This window comes from Lichenostomus cassidix, chromosome Z, assembly GCF_008360975.1.
Source record: "Lichenostomus cassidix isolate B80296 chromosome Z, HeHo_3.0, whole genome shotgun sequence".
NCBI classification, from domain to species: Eukaryota; Metazoa; Chordata; class Aves; order Passeriformes; family Meliphagidae; genus Lichenostomus; species Lichenostomus cassidix.
Genome location: NC_139511.1, coordinates 2857301 through 2880322, shown reverse-complemented (window position 1 = coordinate 2880322; position 23022 = coordinate 2857301). Strand labels below are relative to the sequence as shown.

The following is a 23022-nucleotide window of genomic DNA, read 5'->3' as shown; positions in this document are numbered from 1 at the left end:
CTTGGAGGCCTCATAAATGCAGCACGGGTTTTGTTTGGTTTGCTGGTTTCTTGTTTTTTGTTGGTTTCTTTTGGTTTTTCTTTTTTTTTTTTTTTTCAAGTGAAGAAAAATCCTATCAGGTTGTCTACAAAATGCTCCCAGAAATTTAGAGTTAATTGGTTACTCATCCAACACATGCAGGGCAAATTTCTGTTCATCCCTTTGTTCAGGCGTCTAAATATTCAAAAGATTTCAGTAACACCAAGGGAATTTTGACAGACTGGGATGAAAGGGATGAAAATTGATTGCAAGTGTAGAGATAACAAATAATTATTACCCTTGCTTTTATCTTTTTTTGTAAAGTAATTCTAGCAGCCAGTGTTGGAGAAAAACAGACCGGAAAAAATGCAAGTCCTGAATCCTTTTGGGATGAGAAGTGACAAGAATTCTGCACTACTGGGAAGCTCTTGCCCCAAATGTTCATTTCCTGAGAGGTCTGTAAGACCTCATTCTATAGGTAATGCCTTGGATTTCCAATATTAATTGCAGATTAATTTCCTTAATTTCTATTGGTAACAACCTGTGGGCAAGCATAAGGTATTGCCATACTGCTAATTGCCAAAGTAATTAAGGGTAGTGAAATAGCATCAAAAATGTATTTTGAATATTACAGAGGATAAAGATTTGAGGTGAAATCCTTGATCCCCTGTCAGTGGGACAGACAGCCAGTAGGATTGTTCATCAGTTTAATTTCTGACCCCTTTTGAAGATGTGATTTTGAGGCATGCATCTTTACTTACCTGGTGCCTGATAGTGCATAGTGGCACTAAACAGCACAGGCAATACCTTGGAAATATGATCCTCTGGTGTGTGACTGGTGGTATCTGCTTGGGCAGCACTCACAGGTGAGATTAGCTAGATGCATGACATCTGCATTATATTTCATTTCATGATACAACTTGGTTGACTTTATGATTTTATTTAATGCTTTGGTGAGTGAGACATGGCCAGGAATGATGTTTTTTCATCAGCTGCACTGGGAGAAAAGGAGGGAGGAAGGAAAAGCAATGGTTTTGGAAACCAGTCTCAATATTTCATCCTTCCTCCCGCAAAGGGAGAAGTGGATGCACATTTTATGGAGCTTAAATGAGTTTGCTGGGAAATAAGTGTGTTGCTTTGCAGAAAGTGCTTCCTAGGCGTCAGTGTAAGTCATGCACTGAATCACAGAAGCTTGTCCCTGTTAACCACAGTGATTCTCAGAGAGAGGGAGTATCACAAATGGGACAATTGCAATTATCTGGAGAGATTTCCCACCCCAGCCCCAGCTTTAGTTTCTTTTAAGAAATGTGTTCTCGATCTGCCTGAAACAATGACAGTTAATCCTTGTCCTAAACATAATAATCTAGTTTTTTCTTCACTCATGTGCACAGAGCATCTGTGTCTAAACAGGTTCATTTTTCTGAAGGCATTTGTTGTCTTTCTCTGTCCTTTCTGGTGAATTTACCTGGGACCAGAAGCTGGTATTGGTCCTATTCCATGCTGCCACGCTGTTGAGGATGATCTTGGGCAGCACTGGAGGAAGGAAGGAAAACAGGATAATTCTCTGGTTTGCAGGGATGACAACTGTTACAGATGAAAAGTCTGAATATTAAAAGCAAGCAGATTTTGCACTGCAGGAAAGACCAGAACTAAGCCACCGTGGAGCTCTGTGTAAAGACATTTTGGTTTGAAGCATGTAAACAAGAATCTAACTTTTTCATTCTCTATATAGATTCAGATTCATAAAACACCCAATCACTCATTAAACATAAATCACCTGGATACTTTTCAGTTCTTGGCATCTCTGGCTGCCCTAATTTGAGTACTACTATCCCAAGACATCCCAATTCAGGGTGTCCCAAAAAATGTGAAAGCAAAATAAAATCTGGGAGTTTTTAAAAAGAAAACAAAAATCCCAAGAAACCTAAAATTATGCTGGCTTCATTCCTTTGCAGTCTTTTTTTCCCCTCAAGCCTCTTGTAACCTTCTGTTTTGTCACTGCTTGGGAATTAACAAGATCTCTGAAGAGAAATCACTCAAGGTGCCATCTGATTGCAGGCCTTCTGTTTTAACAACTGTAAGAGATTTTAAGAAGATGTTAAACAAGTTTTGTATGAGAATTCATGTCATTTTCCCTGCTCTTGGGCAAAGAGGTGCCTTAGTGGCCTCTGAAACTTCTTCCATCTGCCTTCCTCAATTCTGTGATTTGTGGAGCAGTGACTCATTTCTTTGTCCCTCCTGACTGGCTGTAAAGCTCCCAATCCTTTCCAGGATGCTGTAATTTCTACAGCAGACAGGACCTTACCTCACCCCTTGCAGGCCTGTGCTCCTGCCAGAGTCGTGGAAGAGCTCACCACTGGTTCCTGGGCTTTTGCAGTGCACAGTATTTGCTTGAGAGAAAAGCAAGTGGAAGAAAAATATAAACAATTTAAACATAACTAACTTGCTGGAAAGTACCCATTGGCTACTTGAGGTCTTAAAACCAAGTATTCCTCAGTTCTCAGTTCTGTAGTGGGGCATTTTATCTGAGTGAGCCTCAACCAAGAGTTTGAGTCTCCATGGCACCAAGGAGAGCTCTGTGAAGAGACCAATTTGGTCTGAGAATTATGTTTATTACCCAGATGTAGTGCTTGAGCTAATAAGCCATCCTTTCATTAGGAGATAGAATTTTTACCTCTGCATAGTGACAAATTTAAATAGTGTTGAGCTGTTCAACTGTGGATCTTAAAACACTTTCCTATTTCTGGGTTTCAGGCTTTTCGATTTTAAACAGCATAAATCATTTTATAGTGGAGCAAACGGAATTGTCCAGATTTATTTATTTTCCCTGACATATGTCAGTTACCTTTTGGAGTTTCCAAGCTTCCAAAGATATGATGATTGATTATATTTAGGCAACAGGTTTCTTGCAAAACATTACAATATCAGGCATGTTCATATTTAAAGGTCCATGTTTTTCTTATATTTTTCTCTATAAAGTAAATGGTTTTTAGTCATAAAAGTTGTTTTGGTAAGAGCATAAGGTAACTTTGGAAAAAAATAGTCTTTTTTTTTTTTTTTTTTTGACAATATAACCCAGAGTTTAATTCCTATTTTAAGAAAAGGAAAACAATTAATCTGGAACTACTGTCCATCCACACTGGAAGCAAATGAATACTTTTCTGTTTTAAGCAGATAAGTATATTGAAGTCTGATAGAACTGTGTTTTGAAATGACCAACTTTGTCTTGCTTTTGTCTGTAATATCAAACCTTCTGCAACATTAGTGCTTTCATGGCCATGTTTTCTTGCCATGGGTTCAGCCCTTGCCTTGAACCCAGTGTTCAGGTACCACAGACTTCATTCACCTCCCTGACTGCACCTTGTGAAGCTGGGTACCAGCAACAGCCTTGCCCCTTTCCCCTCTATAGTTGCCCAAATTTACTCTAGAATTTGCAAACACTCAGGCAGCTGGCCCAGCTGTACTTCTTTGTTGCAACACTTCTCTGCCAGGTCTACCAAAGGTAAGAGGTTTAAAATGCCTTGGAAACATCTGTACCAGGTGTAGGTGCACCTCTAGCTACATGGCAGGCATGCACATCTTTCCCTAATTTTGTTTCCTTATTCTGACTGTAAGATGGTGGAGAGTCAAAGAATGTCGATACTTTTTTAGGGAGAAAAGACAATACTTTTTTAAGCAGGGATCTCCTCAGCATCAGAGGAGATGATGATTCTAAACCAATTCCTATAAAAACTGGGTTTATTCCTTTAAAGTCTTTTGTAGATGCTCACAAATCTGTAGAGAAGTTCTTACCATGCCACCAGTCACTGGCTGTGGCCCAGCTACATACAGTCTGCTTTTGGTGAGTTAATACATTTGTTGTTCCTACTGTTGATGTCAGAAATGCTAAATAGACCTTGTTTTCCTACTTATTTTGGCTGTAGCACAACTTAAAAGCAGCAGTCTGTAGCCCTATTGCATTTTTCTGCTTGTGGGTTTCTGAGATGACAGATGTGCAGGAGTCTTGGAGAAAGTTCCCTGCTCACGCTCTAACTCAGCTCTTTATGTGATGTACAGGTGGTCTGCTTGTACTTGATCAAATCATGAGTTTCAGATCATGAAACTGCCATTTCATGAAGGCAGCTGATCATGTCCATACTTTCAGGTAAGCCATGTACTCTTCCAGTGTTGAGAGATTTGTTTGTAACGTAAGTGGAACTTGCATTTAGGTGCAGTATGAGCTAATTTGTGTGCAGCCTTACATTTGTACCAAGCATGACTGTTACACTGCCCCATTTGGTGTCCTGCTGCATCCGTTTCTAAACAGAGCATGGTTGTTTTCTGTGTTGTAGTACAGAATATCCCTTCTCATCAGTGGCAGCATCTCCTGATTCTCAGATTCATCACTACAACTGGATGGGAGCTGGAGGAGGTTGAAGAAGCCAACCTGTGCTTAGACATGATTGTACCACCAATGGATCTCTCAGTAATGACCTCTGGCAGAGCTTTGTAGCTGGACATGAAGGTGGAGCACTGAGCTGAGTATTGCAACAGATGTCCATTTTCTGCTGAAACTTGGTCAGGAACTAGATGGAACTAAGCTCTGTCACTACTCTTTTGCACTGATACAAGCAGAAAAAGTGATTTATATTTACCTTGATAGTGTGTTGAGTTGTGCCAGACCACAGTGTCAGAGAGCCATAGGCATCACTTTAACCCCATCCTGCCAACTTTCAGCCTCCCTGGTTACTTTTTTCTCAGTTAGAAGAATGAATGAACCCTCTGAGAGGCCAGATTTTCAACCACTGTCTTTCTCTCTTCCCATAGACAAACCTGGACTACCTGATCCATTCACCAAATGTTGCCCTTTTTTCTATGTGTATGCCAGGAAGAATTTTCTAATGCAACTGTTAACAAGTTTTCACATTTCATATAGTTCCCCTCCTGAACAAATGTATTCCTCTTCACTATAATCTTTCCCTGGCTTCACATTTTGTATTTTCAAGGACATAGAGGTAAGTGTTTGTCTGGTTTTTGTTTTCTTTTGTTCTCCTGAAAAGAAGGACTGTCAGTTCTTTGTATGACTGCAAAGCTACTTCTTATGCTGCCAGCAAGAAACAGGAAAATGAATTGAAAGGTACCTGTAGAGTTTGGGTGATGACTATGAACAGATTTTCTGGTTGAAATGTCACAGTGGTCTTTTGGGTTAAAGATTTTTCTTCAAGTGTGTGATGAGGTTAGAATTCAGCAGGCAGCTTTTATTAAGAGCAGCTATTAACCCATGCTGCTTCTGCCCAGTGTGCAGAAAGCATACAGGGTCACAGGTTGCATTGCAGGACTGTCATGTCATTTAAAACAACATTAATTCTCCCTAGTGCATCAGAAGTACTTTCCTCTTACCTCCCGACTCCTTCCACCCCTCCTGTTAGTGCAGTAGATGTTTTTATTTCACTGTGCAATGCTTTCCAAATCTGGTACCATCAGTTGGTAGCTACTAAAAAACCTGGAATTTTTAACACTGCTTCTGGCTTTGCATAAACACATTCTCAGAGACACTTGAGTGTCACTGTATTTGTTAAGTTATTAGTTAATAACTTAAGTAGGAACTATGGATTCTTTGTTGAGATACTTATTTTGAAAGAAAAATATAATTTAAAGGGAAAGTACAAAGAAATATTAAAAAAAGAGGATTTTTTGCTTAAACTCTGTGTGTGCACCTGTTTTTATCCCTAGTCAACAAGAAAAAGTTTTTGTCATTCCTGGTCACAGGTATGTAGTTATGTTGGTATTTGTGTGCACTTGTAGTACAGGAAGAAATTTGCTTTCCGTTGCAGTGTTAGAAAAACAGTTATTGATCCCAGAGTGAGACTTTAGACCATAATAGAAATCTGTAATACTGAATGATAAAGATAGGCCAAAAGGATATTTTGAGACAAAGGATGAAAATAGGCTTTCAGAAAAACATCCAATTTTTTTCCAGCTAATTTCAAACACTGCCTCGATATGAATTGTCAGCTGTGTTCTGGGCTGCATCAAAATGAGAGAGACTGGAAAATTGGGGGAGGTGGTTCTCCCACTTTGCTCCCCTTTTGTGAGATCAGGTAGATTTATTAAAAGCACAAGAGTTATATAGTTCTGTTTATCAATTCTGAAATGTCTACCTTTAAGTCAATTTGCAAACAGTGAAAACTTTTAATAGCTGCTTGCCTTCCTTTTCCTGCTGATTTTAGGAAGATTACTTTAGGAATTAATTATTCTCTATTTTTATTATTATTAGTAGTAGTAGTAGTGCCATCATCATCATCCATTGTTGTGGCCCTGTCTGTTGCTTCCTGTGGTCTTACACAGTCCTGTGAATTCCTAAGTAAATATGAGCACTATCTTCTACACATTTAGTTTTAGTGAAGAAGGAAAACAGATGCAGTGTTTGAAATTCCAGCTAGATCCACCCTATTGATCCAGGTAAAACCTGGTGATTAAGAGCACTGTTGACTGTCCTCTCTCAGATTCTTGATTCTCACTTTATTGCTGGTTTCTGAAATGTTATTAGAGACAGAATAATGTAAAAGAAAGCTTTTCTCATGTGTTGTCTTTTCAAAAATTGAATGACAAAATCTTTGAGGTTCAGACTTCTGTATGGTTTCAGCGCCGTAAAGTGATTGAAAAATTTTCCTCAAAGTGTGTTTATTGAGTATTTTTACTTCTGTGATGAACCACAGTGACAAAAGTGTACAGGTGTTATTGTCTCCAGTTTTTTTTGAATTTTCAGTGTGGGTTTGATGGGTTTAAAAAAATTTTTATGGAGCTATTTGTATTGTGCAAAAGCCAATCAGAACTTTGTATAAGTACCCAAAATGGACAGAAGGCTTGCTTTAGGGTTGCAGATAGTTGTGTGCAGGGGAGTGTAAATACACATAATATCCTATTACTGTTTAAAATGATAAGTCTAGATCTGTATGTTAGATGGGCTTTATTTTCTCATGCTGTTAACTTTCTTCTGCCACAAAAATCACAAATGGATATACAGTTGAACCATTAAAGAATGACATTTTCCTTTTTACCACCTTATGTCAATGCTGTGTTTGCGTTGTTGGGATCATATTGTATTTGATCTTTTTCCTTGTCCCATATTTTCCACCTAAATAATAAACACCCATATTTTACACCTAAAAATGGTGGGAGAGATACTAGAGACAGAAGTGAGTTCAGTGAGGAGCTGGAACTATGGAATAAGTTACTGGAAAGAAGATGGGAGAAAGGGACATAAATGAGCTAGAGAGATGCAGTTTTAAGATCTATTAAATAGAGTTGCAGCTGTGATTAAGACAAAATAAAAAGTATTTCTTTCACATGGGCTTAGCTTACCATTAATTAACTACTTGCTTGTTGCTTAACATTCCTAAGAGTGTTGTTGTGGTTTATTCCCCACTGGTGAGGTGGAGGGAGGAGAAGGAGGAATGTTTTTGGCTCTGTGCAAGCCTGACAAGAACAAAAACATCCCTGTGTTTTCAACATTTTCCAGGACAGATCCAAACCACAGCCCCGTATCAGCTACTGTGAAGAAAATTAACCCTACCCCAGCCAAATCCAGAAGAAATGGAGAAATGTGTCTGCAGTGCACATTAATGAAGGAATCATCCAAAGGAAAGCTGCTGGACAGATTCCACATTGAGAAAAGAGAGGCACAGAGGACTAAATGGGTTGAAGGCTCACAGTCTGCTTTGTGCTTTCACCAGAGCCCAACTGAACTTGTGCTGACTGCAAGTGGAAAAGGTTGGGAGATGGTCACCCTTTCCCTCCATTGTTGTTGGCACTTAAATTGCCTCAGCAGGCTACAGGACAGCTCATTTTTGATCCTAGACATGACAAATGACACTGTGTTGGCAGTTCTGGAACCATCTGGAACCATGTGGAGGTGGTACCTGAGCTTGCAATTTGCTGTAAGGAGATCAGTAACATTTGCAGTTAGCACAAGACAAAATACCTCTGTATTGCTTCTAGGTTCCAAGTCACCTTTTGAAGATGAGTAGCTGGATTAAGAAAAACCTGCATTAAAATGGGGATAGTTTTAACGATGCTGAACTTCAGAAAAACCATTAAAGACCAGTGAAATGTGATTAATTGCATTTTATGGAAGGAAAGTGTGACGGCTCACCAGTGTTTGCCAGTAGAGATGATAACTCTGTAATGGGCTGTAACAAGAAGATTTGAAACCTTTATTTTCTGATATGCAAGTTTAGGAGTATACGGATAGTTAGTGTGCATTCTGAAATCTGGAGATGAGCTGCTGTGCAATTTTTTTTTTCTTGGTTGCTCAGGATCTTATGTAGAAGTTGCTGCTTAGTATGAAATGCTTCTAGTTCATATCTGAATGGCTGGAGTTGAACTTCAGTGATCCTTGCGGGTCCCATCCAACTCAGGATATTCTATGATTTTGTAAATTTTCTGTGTCTTTGAAAGTGGAGACATGAAAGAAAGTACACAATTATGTTAATGAATACAACCTATTCCCATCTTATTAACAAGAAAGAAAAGAAATTGAGGCTCAGAGAAGTAAAATGACTTTTCTTTGTGTTGGTTAAAAGCAATGTTTTACTTAGTGTTTATTCCCATGCCACCATATGTTGAAAGATTCACTATATTAAATCAAGGTTCAATTCTTAAATGATAGGATTAAAAAAAACATTGAACTAAGAATCTCTTGACATATAGACCTCTCTTTGGATTGTTTTGATTTTCAGTGCTACCTTTTAATCCCACTGTACCTGAAAACTCTCAGATCTCAGAGGTTTTGCTTGCAAAGTGTATGTTTTCACCTTAAGAAAAAAATTCCCTGTGTTTGTGCATTATTGCATCCTAGTCAAGGAATATTGTGAAATATGTGCTGAGGGGTTTTTGTTTGTTTCTTTGTTTGTTTGTTTGTTTATTTTAGTTTTAAATATAGATATAAGATTTTATGTTAATTTACAGTTGTTGCAAGTTTATTGAAGTCCTGCTTTGAAGGTATGTGATTGCTTAGTAGCCCTGTCAGGTATGATGTGAATGAAAACCATGAGTGACTTGTTTTCTCTGTGGTGCAGCTTTTTCACAAAAAAAAAAAGAGTATGTTTCTCAAATCTGTATCAAAATCCAAATCCATATCTATCCATCTCATATGTATATGTTAAGTATATAAAGAAATGTACATTGGCTTCCTAGTGCACATGCATCTAAGCCATGTGTCAAATCAAACAACATTTCAGCAAAATATCTATTTTCCTTAGATTAATGAGGTGCTACATCATATCCTGCTATTAGGAGAAAAATATTCCCTAAAGTAAAAATAAAGGTCATCTTTGTTGATATTTTGGTGGGGATTTACCAGGCAAAGTTCTCTAAACAAGTGTATGAAATTGATGTCTGCCTGACTGAAGAGGGCAGTGGTGCCTAATATGACAGAATCTCCTCATTTTCAACCAAATGCATTTTATTTTTCACTAGATTTCCTTTGATAGATAACCTGAAATTCTTATATTACTCTTTGAGAAATGCTTTATGCAATTACACTCCAGAAAATTGTACTTTTGTACATTATCTCATAGGAAATATCAAGGCTTGAACAACTGATGCATCAGTGTTCCTGAGATTGTCTGCAAAGTCTGAAATAACTCTTTAAAACCCTGCTGATTTTTCGTTGTTTTGTTCTGTATCAGTTATTGACTTCTACTTTTATTTCTTTAGAATTTTTTTCAGAATTTCAAACTGTAAGTCAAACAACTGAAGTAATTCTAGGCACACAGGAAACTGATGGTTTTGTGCCTCTTTCTTGAATATCCAAATATAATTGTCTTATCTTGTTCCCTTAATGTCTTTCAATGTTGACACTTAAAAATGTAAACATTCTAAATCATGAAGCAATTCTCAAACTCATAACCAGAAAGAATGAAATATGGAAGGAAAGTGGTTTTTTCTTCCTAGAAGAATACCTAAGATTAGCTGCTCACCTATTAAAAAAAAAAAAAAAGAGTCTGTAAGAGCAAAGAAAACCACTTTCTTCTAGAATTATTCTCTTGCCAACATTTTGCTACTTAGCACCTTTGGGTATCTGGCAATTTGCTAGAGCTCTTGAGATATTCATTACATTAATTAAAATATTTTTCTTTGGGTTTTTGTGGAAATCTTTCAATACATGTGCTTCTATTGACCTAAGTGATGCATTTTAACTGTGGTACTAATGAGGTGATGGCATAATATTCTAAATCAACTTGGCAAAGTTTTTTGTCAGATAAGCCAAGTTGGCAACTTATTTGAAGTTCCTATAATTAAAGCTTATATCTTAGCTGAAATTCTGTTTAGCCAGTTGATTATATTTTCAAACAGCTAGACAAATTGAAAAAAACAACAACAAACCAACAACAAAAATCTTCAGAGATCAAGCTAAAGCTATTGATGTCTCCATGAAACATTTCTAATTAGCTGGCCTCATAATGAACTGAAGTTGGTAAGTACGTGGGTTTTGACAGTGAAGAGTCTGTGACTTTTAATTTTACCTTGCGTGTTTTTATTCCTTTTCCTGGTGTAAGTGAAATAATCTCAGCTGAATGTGAAGTAATGCCTTGAGTGCTGTTCCTCTTGTAGGTTGGCCTGGTGATGGCAGGAGAGATCAGACTTACAGAAGGTGGAAACAGAAATGTTCCCTGTAGCTGTGGTATGTTGGTTTTTAATCTGAAGCTCTGAAGTTTGTGAAGGGAAGCTTCCTAGCCTTTCTGCAGTTTTCTTGCAGGGAGGGTGGGTGGTGTGTGTTTGAATTCCTCTTGTTTTTTGACAGAACAGATGTCTGTCCTTGCAGAAGAATGAGTTGGAAAGGGACTGTTAAAAATGCATGCATCTTGTGGTTTTCTTGCATTGAAACCTAAAATACCACTCCGAAGTCCTGAGGTCAAGTAGTTTGGGTACCCTGGACTAATTTTATTTCTTTTGAATCACAAATTCAGATGATTAGTGCTTTAAAAAGCCATGTTCTGAAAGAAGCACTTAATCTGTCATAAAGTAACTTTAGTCTTGTTTGGTGTATGTGTGGGTTTGTTTATTTTTGTGATGGACACTGGATGTGTACAAAGGAATGGTTATTAAAGAGTAGGATCAGCAAGGAAAATGGATGTATGTAATTGAGAAACTTCACATTCCGATCACCTGTGATGAGTTTTCCTTTGAACTGTCTTCTCTTTGTTTTTCACAAGAAAAAGTGAAAATGAATGACTTGATGCTTAAAGCTGAAAGTGCATAGCACTTTTAGTCTCTGCTCTGATAAATATACCCCTGATTAAGAACCATTCCTTTAGATAAACTTTTGAGTTACTGAAATAAGATTTTATTTCACTATTTAGGAAGAGAGGCCACAGTAGTCACAACAGCTTCATCACCATGGTACCAGCTTATAACTTGGGACTGAGGAAATAAAACTCTGCAGTTCTTTATTCAAACAGAGCACTCCAGTCTTTGAGCAAGGGAACACAAAATACTTAAAGGAAAAAGAGGCAGCTTGGCTTCCTCATCAAACTTTTTTTTGCTTCCAGATGCTGTGAGACAGTCACATTTTTGCTTGTATTTTTTTAGTTCCTATGGGGTAACTGTGTGCTTAGGGCTTATCTTCATCCTCTTTCTTGCAAGAACCATGTTTAAACTCTGTTTAAGCTGCTGAAGGATGATGAAGACCAAATTTAACCCAATCATGTTTCATGGGTTAATACAAAACCCACATAAAGTATTTTGTGAGTGTTTTGCCACTGTACTTGATCCTGAGGAGAACTGAGCTGGGTAGAGAGAATGCTTGCAAACGGGTTTTGCTTGCTTTGGTTCTGACCTGCTCAGCTGCTCTTGCATGGGAACTGCTTTGAGTTCAATTTTCTCCAAGTTTTGAAGAGGATGAGATTATTTTCTCTTTTTCTGAAGAAGTCGTACTGGCAGATCAAATGCCGGTAGTACCAGACTTGCTTATTTAGTAACAAATATATCCAACCTAAATTGTAGCACCTCCAGTGTTTTGGTTTGGAGAAAATGAGCAGAGAAATCCATGTGAGAGACACTGAATACTGAAAAGTGGTTGGGTTTTTTTGAATCTTTCTTTTTATTAATCTTCCTGTGTACAGACTTTCCCAACAGCATTATTCTTGGTCACTCACTGCTGTTTCATGGGCTTTCAAAACAACTCTTTTATAAAATTTCCTATATACTTTGGCTTTTTCTATCATCTGTGAAATGGTTTTGGATACATTGTCTGCACTGGGCAGCACTCACCAAAATCCCTGCTTCCAGAATGATCTCTCTCTTTGCAAGTGGTGCGTGGATGAACACTTTATTAATTTGTAGGAAAGCAAGTTTATCAACAAGGCAGGTGATCCCTTTTGAGGTGGGAAAGCCTTGAGAGACCTGAAGCTTCGTGGCAATTTTTGGAGGGAATTGTGCTTCCTTTGGCATGGGAAGCACGGGGAGATAAGCTTCTGTGCTGGGAACATCTCAGCTCTTTGGAAGACTGAGCCTTCCCTCAAAAAAGCATCATTTTTCATGGTGCACCATTGCTGTGGCTCCTAATGAGGGAATGATATCAAATGGCTTTGATGACAGATAGGAAATACATCCTGCTAATCCACTCCAGGGGCAAAATATTTGATTACTGAGATTTTCTTAATCTCTAGAACTAAGTGAATATACTCAGGGACAGCCAATAACTTAAACATGCTGACAGAATAAATATGATCAAGATCAGCTCAAAATAGGGTTTCTGCCAGTTTTGCATGATATTCCTAATGGGTATCTATTGAATACATAGCTGGCTGATTGGTATATCTCATTCTGCAGTGAGTTTGAGATGTGGAACAGGAGGTGATAATTGAAATTTTGAGTAGTAACCATCATATCCTTTTAAAATCTGCACTGCTTGTTAAGTGAGAAAGCAAATATCAGCCTGTGTCTTTGTGGGGTCCATTGGTTCTCATTCAGCAGCTTGGTCTTCTTCTGAAACCCCCCTGGGCATCTGTCAGATCTTTTTGTTCTGAAACTGAAACCTGCAATGCCCACAGAGAAAACATAAGGATTTGTATGCATTTTGATGGAAAAGTCTGTAGCTGTGTATTACATTTTATTGCTAACACTTATGAGGAGATGATTGGTCCTTGACATCTTTTTGGATACCGAAGCTTTGCCTAATGGATAATCTTTAGATCTTAAATCTTAGCTGATAGTTTTTGAGAATCATTCACTGTGTTTTATCACTTGGTTATGTGAATAAAACCTGGTGATTTTAGAGTGAAGATTGTATTTTTCATAGTGTTACTCATTTGAGAGCCTTAGAAGGATTTAATGGAACCCAGCCCCATGTACCATCATCAGTTTTAAGTAAAAAGTAGAAAGGGAGATTTGTGAGAGGGTGCCTCCCTTTCTTTATTCTCCATAAACATTTTTCAGAGCATTTATAATTACTCTTGGCTTTTTCCCCCCTTTCTCTCTTTTTCCCAGTAAAAAGAAGAATTCCAGGGAAAATGTCAAGCTGCAATGAGTCTGATGGCTACTTTTAGTCTCACCTTCAGGTCTGTGGGTGAGAACAGGATTGATGTCCCAGCACTTGTTCCTATCCATGCACGTGCTGTACTTATAGACACTGTGATTAGGAAATTGTAGTAGTTATTAAATCCAGTTCTAAGGGAATGACAAATTTTGCTATTGTATGCAGATTCCCTGTAAAGTCAAAAGCTCTGTATTTAGTTCTTCAAAAGCATTTTGGATGTAAAATGTAGAAGCAAATAAGCCGTTTTGAGGACAGAAAGAAGAAAAACTTTTAATGAGACTGAATTTCCTTCTTTCTAAATATATGCTCACTGCAAGTACATTTATGCCTCTTCAAGCTACGGGAAATCTATAATGTTATGACTTTTGTTTTTCTAAACAACTGAGCAGTAATTTTTTTTCACATTGACACATAGACATGTCTGTATGTTTTCATATACATGGCTTCAGAGAGAGTGGATTTAGATGCTGGGAAGGAATTCTTGGCTGTGAGGGTGGGCAGGCCCTGGCACAGGGTGACAGAGAAGCTGTGGCTGCCCCTGGATCCCTGGCAGTGTCCAAGGCCAGGTTGGACACTGGGGCTTGGAGCAGCCTGGGACAGTGGGAGGTGTCCCTGCCAGGGCACGGGTGGCACTGGATGGGCTTTAAGGTCCCTCCCAACACAAACCCTTCAGGGATTCCATGATATTTATGTATTATTGCAATATAAACATAAGTGCACTCATATAAATAAAGTACCTTGTTAATATTTGTGTAAATCTAACTTGCCCTTCTAAGTACGAGATGGACATATATTGGACTTTTTATGAATTAGTGCAATAATCTAACCCTTTTAAATTTCTCCCTGGGTTATTTCTGTCTCCAGATGTCTTCTGTGTATTCCTCTCTTTCAGAGATGTTTTTTTGCCTGCATGAGTGCCCCATAAACAAAATTTAATAATTGAAAAAGTGCTTAGTTTATCATTAGCAATATCAGAATTCAACAAAATGTCTGCTCAAAAGGAAATTCAGTCGCATGCTATTAATTTTATCTAACTCGCCTGTCTGTCACTTGCTAATATTGAACTTTATCTTTCATTGAAACAGTATCTCATTTTATTGTTTCTGTTCTTATTCCCTTTTCTTTTTTCCTTCTTGATTTGAGAGGGATATTGCTGAAATGTTCTTAGTGAATCCTGACAGCAAATTGTCTTTGGCTTAGATTAGCTTCTTCCTGTCACAACAATGTCAGGAATCTCACAGAGGTGCATCATCTTCTGTGGTGTCTGACCTCCTAAGGAGGAAGATCTTAGCACTACACAGGGCACTGCAATGAGGTACCAAAGGGACAGATCTTTAATTAATTTTATAGTGAGTGTTATGCTCACTTCCGGGCACTGAGGTGCTTCTCTTATGCACAGCTCTGTAAATCTTTACCTTGGTTAATGCATGTTATTTCTGTGTTATGAATTCTTGGAAGATTCTCTGTGGACCTTCAGAACATTCTGCTTACTGCCTTTTGCAATTTACAGTATTTATTAAATTATTCCCTAGGAAATGTCCTGGGTCTCTCAATTCCCAGAACATCCTCTCCACTGCTTACCCTTGGGACTGGATTTGAGCTTTTATATTTGTCTTTTATTTCCCAGAAATTAGCTACCAAATCTCTCACATTTATTTAAATACAGATTTTTTTTTTCCTCATTTTTTTAAAAACCTTTTTTTAAAGGATCTATTAGAAAGAGCAGAAATCCAGAAATTGTTTGTTTGTTTGTTTGTTTGTTTTTTAAAAAAAATAAGGCTAGAAATGCTGAATATTCCACTTCTCTCTAGCTGTACAGAACTTTTTTGTTCTGTAAGCTTAAGTTCATCATCATTTCAAGTTGTTTTCTTGGGCAGTCCTACATTTTCTATGAGAGCTCAAATGCAATGTGTAAATGTTGTTCTATCCCAGTTATTGTCTTCTTGAAAAAGGAGGTGAAAGGAGTTCTGAAATGAAGGTTGAAAAGGAATATGAATGATGGAAGATGAGCCATTCAGTGAATAAGTGAGTGGAGGAGATGGTTGGAAGGGAAATGAAGATAAAAATGACAAATGAGAGGAAAATAGAAAGAGTAAACCAGAATAAAAAACCACTTGTGCTGTTGAAAGCCTTCACTTAGAGATGTTTTTAATAGGTGAGACCTGCTCAGCTACAAAAGCTCGGCATGTTCAGAAAAGATATGTGAGACTGAAGTGTCTGCACTGGGAATTTGGGCACTAAACACCATGGGAGTTTGAGTTTTAACTCCACCATTGTGCCTGAATTTCTGTTCATTCTGGGTTTATCTGAAGCTACTCTGGAAAATCTAGGGTGTGTATAAGAAGAAGCATGATTTCTTCTCTTATTAAAAACCTTTCAAAATGCATAAGAATTCATAATAGTTAATAATAAATTGTTTTTAATATTTCTAATGTAGAGGTTCCCATAGGCATTTAGTAAGACTCTCACACCAGTGCTAATTGCTGAGCAGGTACTTAATAAAAGATATTACTGTTTTTAAAACTGTGACTTGTTATCTTTTACTTACAGTGTTTTACTTATTCAAAGCTTTTTTTCTTTTTTCTTTTTTTTTAATACAGCTGTTGCTTCAAAGCTTCTTCTACTGCAGAGATATGAAGTTTGTCTTGATTTGCTGAGGTTTTGTTGGTGAGCAGTGAAGCTGAAGGGAAGTTGTATTTTGACAGTGTATCAGTCTATATCTTTTACCCAATTAGAATATTTTTCTCTCTTTTACAGCCACAAGCCCAAGCTTTACTGCTCTACATGCCCTCATTAACCACTGAGGAGAAAATCAATACATCACAGCAACATTGATTGCTAGGGTTTTTTAAAACCAAATAGCTACCAATTTTGATAAATATATTTTACTCAGCTTCTGTTCTATTGGAGAAATAACATTTTAAGTAATGCAAATGCAGTGCTCTTGGTAGTATTCCTTGCAGACAGGAGTTGCAATTCTGCAGCTGGATTTTCAGGACATCTTGAGCAGTCTACCCACATACAGTAAGGCTTCTAAAAGAGCTTATCACATCAGAGAATCCAGAATTTGAGACATCCAGAATGAATTCTAAATTGTGAAGCATTTCCCATAAACCACAGTGTTAGTAAGTTACCCTGAGTAATAAATATGTACGGTATAAGAATAAGAACTTACATGTTTATGGGGAAACTTCTTCAGTGTTTTAAAACTCCATTTTTGTTAGGGACAGCTTTTTTATATGGACACTTCTTTTTTTTCCCACTTTTTGGTCTTTTTATCCTTCCCCTTCCTCTTTCTCTTCCTCTTTTTTCCTTTGTTTTTCCTTTTTTATTTTCCTTTTTTTCCCCTGTGCATTTGTGTTGGTGTGAATGGATCATAAAGAATGGGCAGAATTATTATAATAATTATTTTCATTAACCTGACGCTCATCTCTTAGTTGCACAGTACTTTAGTAGGTGTTTATTGTGTGATTAAGTGACTTCAGGAACAAATAGTAACTAATAGATTTCTTTGGGAGTTGGTTGAATTCTTTGAGATGCTTTGGGTGAGCAACAGGTTCTGAATTTGCAAGGTTCAGGCCAAACCCCACCGATGTGTCTGAAGGTTTAACACAGAGGTTTTTAAACAAGGGCACAACCATGTGTTTCATTTAAGCAACTGTCAGGGCATTTGCTGACATATCACAGTTTGTACACAATCCGTACATGGGAAATAAAGACCTGACCTTTATGTGTATTTCATGATTCTTTGCTGTTCCCCAGAATATTAGTGAAATGGCTTAGTACTACAGTATCTTGTTTCATGCTGTATGCAGTGGCAATGAGGAAGGAATAAAAAATAAACGTTTTCTTTTTCAGGAACTTTGAATTCCCCATAATTATTTCTAGTTGAAATATATGGAGTAGAAAGAACTATGCATGGCTCACAAAATTGAGGTAGGCATTTACATTCCTCATTTGCCATTCTTCCAAGCAGCAGTTTCAGTTTGGATTATTGGTACAATTGATCCAGAGGATGTCCAAGTGCACATTTGGGTACATTCCCCTTTAACCCACCTGCCCAAAGGTGAGCAGAAATCAACATTTCTCACTTTGGATTATGGATGAGGAAGAGATGGAGAAGGGATGGAAAATGGTGTTTGCCAGCAAAAGGATTGTAAATAAAGCGTTGCCTGTGGATCCGTATAGATAAATAAACATTCCCACATGCAGTCACGTTCATCTTCCATTGGCATTATTACAGAACTCCCAGGTTATATTCCATTTCCATGTTGAATCCAAGAGCTGCAATATTTAATCATTTTATATGTGTTATGAAAGCTGTATTTTTCTTTCTTCTTTGTCTTTATAATGAACTCCTGATGTAGTTATGCTTTTATGACTGAAATGTTAATTCAAACATTGGATGCATTGAAGGAATGTGTAAAATGTGAAGTCCTGAGTTCACAAGACTGTCTTGGTCTGTCTGCACAAGGAATAACCTGTTCTGTTCTGGCACAGGGTTTCTCTGTTTCTCTGTCCAAACCACCCACATGTGAAGGTGTGACTTGAGATTTTTGCTGGGGGCACCACAGTCTGGTATCTGAGCAATTATTTCCTACATGTTTCCAGAACATTTAAGAGTAAGCCTATAAAAATTTTGAGGTATATAAATCTGCCAAGTATGTTCCATAGCTGTAATCATTCTTCAAAAGAGAACCTCAGATATACATCTGCTGCTTTTAAATATCACACTTTAAAAACACAATAAAAACCATAATATCAGTAGACTGACAATGTACAGTAGATACAGCAGATGTTTGTAGTGTTTTGCCTAAAGCTAGAGGATAGCCCATGTACAGCAATGTGATTCAGTGTATTTTTAACTGATTTATACTTCATTAAAAGCAAGTCTATTGCCCAAGAGATGTGTACTTCACAGTACTTTTAGAAATAAACATCTTTAAAAGATTATGTTCTTTCAAAGCGCTGTCCTTTCATGTCTAAGAAAGATGTGTTTAGTCAAAATCACACTGAAATGTTTAAACACATTTAAACAGAATTACATATTTCTGCTGCCTGGGTATGTTGTGTTGTTGGTTTTTTTTGGTTTGGTGGGTTTTTTTTGTTTTTTTTTTTTAAATGTAGTATCTGTACCTATTCCTTCATCCCAAGTCTGGTGGCAGTTGTGGAAAGGCATCCCTGTTTAGTGTGGGGCTGGTCTGGGGCACCTCTGGGTGGGATCACACCTTACTTGCTCTCCAGTGGCAGCAGGGACAGCATTCCTGGTGTAGCTGTGCAGGAGGGAGGGATGCTCTGGCCACTCCAAGGAGAAGCCACATGTGCAGTCAGGGCATTTGTCACTGCCAGAGTGGCTTTGAGCATCACACAAAACCCAGAAATCAAAAAAGGGGCAGTGCTAGTTGTTCTCTTTATGGGCATTAGTTTATTAGTTGGTAGTACAATGGGGTCTGTGCAAAGACATTGCCATAGCTGTAATTCCAGAGTGAAGTTATTAGTGCAGATTACATTCCCTTTGCAATGGAGCTCCATGCAGATGGAACATAAATACCCACAAACTCCTCGTACCAGGAAATGGAAAGAAGATAAAGTGCCACAAATGATGGCTCTTTATTTCTCCAGATTCTTTTAAAGTACCAATGTATAAGTACTTTACAAGACGAGGATTGCAAAACAGATTCTGTTCCTGATGATTGTTTTATCTGCCAAAGAATTATGGCTTCTTCAGGCTTGCTGTGCTAGCATAGGTAATTTCCAGAGGAAGCTTGTCTGCTATCAGCTTCTGTAGAGACACAAGAAATGCACATGGGTGTAAATGTATTCTAGATACCATGGATGTTTCTTGTTTTGTTTTGGCCTGGTTTGTGGGTTTGTTTGTTTTTCACAGAAAATGGCAGATTAGGGCTGTATGTAGTTTCCTGTGGTTTTGCGCAAGATTGCACAATATGGTCTGATTTCCCCAAGTCACCAGGATTTATAAGATGAAGATTTTCCACATCTTCCAACATCCCAACCTGCAGGATAAGCATGCAATTGTTCTATTTTTATTAAATATATTGGTTTTGTTTATAAAAAGTAGGAGAAAATTTGTACACTGGTTAATGTGAGCTGAATATCATTGGAGGCTGATGAGGAAGGCTTATTTTCTTGGAAAAAATCTGGCTAGCAAAAATGAAAACACAAGCACCAAAGTATTTTTTTCTCAATTCAGCAATCTGCAATTTAACACTTTGCATATTTGTTGGCTGAAAAATGGCCTAGGACTATTGGTTGCTTAAGAAATGTTTCTTAAGGGAGTGTCTGTAATTTTTGAGGTTACAAGATTTGTTCTCTATCAAAATTTCATTTGGGTGAAATGTATATTTTAATCAGAGGAAAATGATTTGTTATTGTGGGTTTTTTTTGTTTGTTTGTTTATTTGTTTGGTTGGTTTGGTTTTTTTTGTTTTTTTTTTTCCTAACAGTAATTGAAGTTAGATTTAGGAAATTGTTTAAAAATTGAAGAGTAATTAGAACAGTACAGTAAGTTATGCTATGCTAAGTTCACTTGTTCACATGCTCAGCTTTCAATTTATATATATATTCTACTTGTTTAAAACTAAAAAAGGTATAAAAAGAACAACCCTCAGTTAAGGAATTAAATGTTAGAAGGTTTTAATTTTGTAGAACTTATTTTTTTACAAAACATATTTCAAAACATCAGTCTTAGTCATACCTAATAAGGTTTTAGAATGTCCAGAAGGGGAATGTACTGAAAACAGCCAAATAAACTTTTAAGAGTGTGACAGTGAAAGAAAACTTCAGGTATAATGCACAGCACATGAAAACCTGAAGGCCAGGACTGAAATTTATTCTTTCCCAGAGCAGTGAGGGATGTAAAAGTCAGATTTATGTGCTTGCTGGAGGAAGTTGTTTACTCCATGACTAAGCACCCCTTTCAGGTCCAATGAAACCATGAGAAAATACACTTGTTGCATTTTGGTTCTCCTTTTTCCTTTCCTTTTTCCTTTCCTTTTCCTTTCCTTTTTCCTTTCCTTTTTCCATTATTTTTTTCCTCCCCATCTTGTTGAATAGGTGAAGGTTAATCTTTGTATCTGGCTTGGGTTGGTTTGTTTCATACCTGGGTGTAGGATGGTTGTCTCTCCTTAGAGACACTCATCCTATGCAGAAATGAGAGACATAATCCATTCCCATTAGAAACTCATTATCCATCTCCATGAAAAGTGTGCTCTTCCTGCAGGATGGTGCCTAATTACTCTGTGTCACAAAGACCCTTTGGTGCAGACAAAGGGCTGTGATGCTTAAGTTGATAATTCCAGATTTGAGACCCTGTGAATATCCCTCCCAGATTACATGGAATCCTCTCAAGCTTTTATTAAATAATGGGATGAGTTAGTGACCAATGTCCCTGATCTCATTGACAGCAGAGAATTCAGCTGGGCTGAGGGATGGGGTGAGGAGCATGAAGTGTGGCTGTGTACCAGGTTATCCAGCCTGATGTGCATGGATGTGGACATGGACATGGACATGGATATGGATATGGATATGGATAAGGATATGGATGGGGTGATTTCATCAGAGAGACATCTCACCTCAGCAGACTGTGAGAACAGGGAACAATGAAATTGGGAATGGGCTGCAGCCAAGTGCTGGTAGGTGTTCCTCCTGCAAAAAGTTTAGGGAGGACTGGTTTTGCCTGGATCTAACCTTAGATCTAAGAAGAGAGTTTGAGAGTCTGAGCAATTTTTGAACTTTTGAACCAAAATCTGCCAGTGGGAAGTGAATATCACTGGTGTTTAATGTATTTCTGCCAATGTCAATGCAATCTGAGTTAAGTAAAGGAAACAACAAAACAGCAAAGCTTGTCCTGGATTTTACAGACACAAAGTCTGCAGAATTCAGCCCTTGCTGCTGCCACTGGAGGTTTTAGGGGGAAAGAATTATGATCAAAGCAGAAATGTCTTCACAGCTCTCTCATTTCCCTTCAGCCCAAGCCAAAATGTATCTTTTTCTTTTCACAGATCTTTAATGAAAGTGAAGCAGCTGAAATGAATTCTGAGAAGAATTTGCCAAAGGAGGAAGCTAAAGCAGGTCAATGCTGACTAACTGAGTATTGTAATGACTGACACTCAAATAGAAATTTGTTCAATACCCTGTTCTGTTTGTGCTGATTTGAACCCTGATGCCTATTTGCCTGGGGAACTTTCAGGATAAAAGACACTTTAAAGTATAATTTTGTCATCTGAAGCCAATTCAGATTGAATGAAACACTAAGAAGTCACTACAATGAGAACCTCTCTGTCTGCCCCTCCAAGAAGTGCTCTAATCACCCAGTCTGTGAATTGCATCACTCTCTCTGCTCACAGCCAAATGCATGGCAAAATTATTCTGGATTCTGTAGGAATGAGGTGCTTTTTTACCTGGCCTTTTCACTGATTAAAACCATGGAAAGCGTTTCAGCAAGAGGGGTTTGTATGAGCTTGATTGAAAATGGGGTGCAACTGATGAGTGATTGAAATTATTTCATGTTTAAAAATCAAGAGGTACCAAGAGTAGTCACAGCTCTATTCAGAGCATCTTTCACGAAGTATGAGAAATGTCAGTTAAATTAGTCACCAATTGATAAGGACTGTCTGGAAGGTAGCACTGTCTCTGTTCCATGTCTCGAAATTTATTAAACAATGGGAGATGCTCTATTCAGATTATTTGATTATGAGATAAACCTCATAGAAAACTGAATCTGCATAAATGATCCTCAAATCAGTCTTTCTAGAGGTAATTATCCTCCCTTTCCCCAAGAAAAAGAGCATGAAAACCCCCCATGCCTTGAGGTAGAAAATAATCATCTCTCTGAATCATCCATCAGGGCCTGGTTTTACCCTCACACAGCAACCAAAATCATAACGTGCCTCTGGAGCAGTAGAAGAAACTGAAAAATGAGAAAATAATGTATTTGTGTTCCAAAGGTTTTTCTGACAGAGGTCCCAGAGAAACTGGTGAAATTCCTCGTGGTGAAAAATTCCCTGCCAAGCAGGTATTTTGTGTTGTTTAGTCGGTGATTATGAAAACTTCCTGTTTGTCTGCGAGTGAGTCCCTGCTCTCAGGGAGGTTTGTTGACAGTCAGACAGTTGACTGCTTTAGTTGTCAGCAGAGAGAATCCTTAATAAATTCACTTGATAGACACTCAGCGGTATTAATGGGAGACAAATCATGTTATACTTTGGGGATTAATGCCCAGTGGAGCTTCAGAGCAAGGAATTCCCCAAATTCAGAAAGAATTGTGGGAGAAACTCTTGCTGTTCTAAAGAGAAATAAAAATCAGAAGTGCTGCTTCAAATCTACTCAACACTGACTTTTGATACAGAAAGACATTATTATTATTATTATTATTATTATTATTATTATTATTTTACTATGTTTCTTCCAGAAAACTTCTTTCTAGTCAAATGAATTATACTTTCTCATTTTGGTTCTTTGAAGGAT

General features: G+C 37.7%; 1 long non-coding RNA gene across 6 annotated transcripts in view; it reads left to right on the top strand.

Annotated features, from left to right (window-relative positions):
• Positions 1–23022, top strand: part of LOC146424223 (uncharacterized) — a 68008-nt gene that overhangs the window by 18671 nt on the left and 26315 nt on the right. For 3 of the 6 annotated variants that reach the window (XR_014846754.1, XR_014846755.1, XR_014846752.1), the window contains 3 exons: positions 343–4162; positions 4350–5012; positions 7520–10378. This is a non-coding gene — a long non-coding RNA (uncharacterized LOC146424223). Of the gene's footprint in view, positions 1–342; positions 4163–4349; positions 5013–7519; positions 10379–21560; positions 21631–23022 lie in introns of those variants that run through there. The other 3 variants (XR_014846753.1, XR_014846757.1, XR_014846756.1) reach the window with 3 other exon arrangements.